We start from the raw sequence: 2,314 nt of genomic DNA on the forward strand, positions 1-2,314 counted from the left end.
AAGGTAAGTTAATGTTCACTTTGCTTAGTATATCAAAAATTTCCTTAAATGACTTATCCTGCTTGCTCTTGGCAAGTCTTCCAGGGAATGGTATTGGTGGAGTATAAGGTTTCTCGGCCTTGTGAAGATTTGATGTTTCAAGTGAGGTAGTAGCATGGTTTGGTTCCTCATTTGGTTTCTCATTGTCTCCTTGAGTGACACCTGCATTCACATGATCATATTCATTAGTAACTTCATTGTCAACTCTATTATCAATAACCTTACCACTTCTAAGTGTAGTGATTGCTTTGGCTTGCTCTTGGTTCCTTTGGAGTATCACGGGTTGGCTTGGAAACTTCCCAACCTCTCTTTGGTTTAAGGCATCCGCAATCTGCCCCAATTGTGTCTCCATTTTGGTTAGGCCGGCTGAATGTTGTTGGAGTGCGCTATTGGTGGAATGTTGGAATTGCAAGGTGTTTTGGGCTAACAATTTAACCGTGTCCTCAAGGCTAGTGGCAGGTTTTGGTTGGAAATTTTGGAATTGATTGTTGTTCTTCCATGAAAGGTTGGGATGATCTCTCCAACTCGGGTTATATGTATTGGAATACATATCATTCCTTGGCCTTTGGTTGTAAGAATTCATGAGATTCACTTGTTCTTGAACATACTCGGGGTAAGCCTCCCTAGATGGACATTGGTGAGTAGGATGGCTTGGTGTGTTGCAAATGGCACACACTTCATTAGCTTTTGGCACCATGTTGAGCACGGATTCAAGCTTCCTTTCTAGGTTAGCTACCTGCAACAAAAGCTCATGATTAGAACTTGTTTCATAGACTCCAACTTTCTTACCCCTTAAATCTTTGTGTTGAGCATTAGACCCCAACATCTCATAAATGTTATATGACTCTTGAGCATTCTTTTTCTTCAATGCTCCACCTGCTGCATTATCAACAGTTGATTGACAATTTTGGGTTAATCCATCATAGAAAATTTGCATTTGTAAGTGAAAAGGTAACCCATGGTGTGGACATTGTATCAAGAGGCCTTTAAAACGCTCCCAACACTCATTGAAAGGTTCACCATCATCTTGTTTGAAGTTGAAGATTTGTCCCCTTAATGTGGCTGTCTTTTGAGTGGAAAAGAACTTCTCCAAGAACTTCTTAGCCACGGCATCCCATGTGGTGAGGGAACCTGGTGTTAGAGTCATCAACCAACTCTTGGCCTTATCTTTCAATGTGTAAGGAAACACTCTCATCCTCAAATTCACCTCACTTACTCCCTGCAAAGGTAAACCACTCACAACATTGTAAAACTCTTTAATATGAGCTAAAGGGTCTTCATTAGGTAAGCCATAAAATGAGGGAAACATATGAAAATGTGAAGATTTGAGATCATAGTTTCTAGCTTCTGTGGGCAGCAAGATGCATGACGGTGAATGATAGGAGCATATTCATGCGACTTAAATGGCTTGTTCTCGTGCATTTACGTTACGTTTCTTTAGTTATTTTAGTACTTTAAGCTATTTTCGTGTGTTTTTAGGTTCATATGGCTAAGGAAGCAAAAAGATGCATTTTGGAGCATTTTGGAGCAAAATTGGACTTGGAATGGATAGCTTATGTTTGGTGCAAAAGGAATGGACGAAATTGAAGGATTCCTAATCCATTGCAGCCACATGCACCCATAATCATTCACACCTTGCAGCCACATGCATTCACTCTTCATAAATCAGCCACATGCACTCATCATCATAACCTAGCTGTCATGTTTCCCCTTTCATCATTCCCTCACATTCTTTAAATCAGCCAACACATGCATCCACCTTTCTCCCATCAGATTTCCAACATTGCACATGCATTCCCCTTACAATTTCAGCCATCCTAGCTGTTTTGCACATGCATTCACTTAACCTAGCTGTCATGTTCCCTCTCCCATCCATTCATCTCCCTATAAAAACCATACACACTTCACACAACATTCATTCATTCTCATTCACTCTTCCATATTCCAGAAATTCGTCAAAACCTCTCCACACCCTTGCAACAGCCACCAAAACACTTTTCTCCTCCATTGCAGCCACTCCAACCACTCCCCAAACCATTCACACCATCAAACTATCCTTAGACCTTGTGCTACAACGAAGAGGAAGATAAGAGTGCCTAAACGTTCATACAATTCAATTTTGAGTTGTTGGAATGTTTAGGTGTTTCTTTGATTTCAATGTTTAATTTCAATTCTCTTTGTTTTGTACCATGAGGAACTAAACCCCCCTTTAGCTAGGGGGTGATTCGAAATATATGTTTATGCTTGCATTTTGATTTGATTACTTCTAATTGCG

General features: G+C 40.2%; 1 non-coding gene across 1 annotated transcript; it reads left to right on the forward strand.

Annotated features, from left to right (window-relative positions):
- Positions 1-992: 992 nt before the first annotated feature.
- Positions 993-1,103, forward strand: LOC148699339 (small nucleolar RNA R71). Its single transcript, XR_015966726.1, has one exon. It is a non-coding gene; the product is annotated as a small nucleolar RNA R71 (small nucleolar RNA).
- Positions 1,104-2,314: the final 1,211 nt, after the last annotated feature.

This window comes from Pyrus communis, chromosome 1, assembly GCF_041283825.1.
Source record: "Pyrus communis isolate YQ-2024b chromosome 1, ASM4128382v1, whole genome shotgun sequence".
NCBI lineage: Eukaryota > Viridiplantae > Streptophyta > Magnoliopsida > Rosales > Rosaceae > Pyrus > Pyrus communis.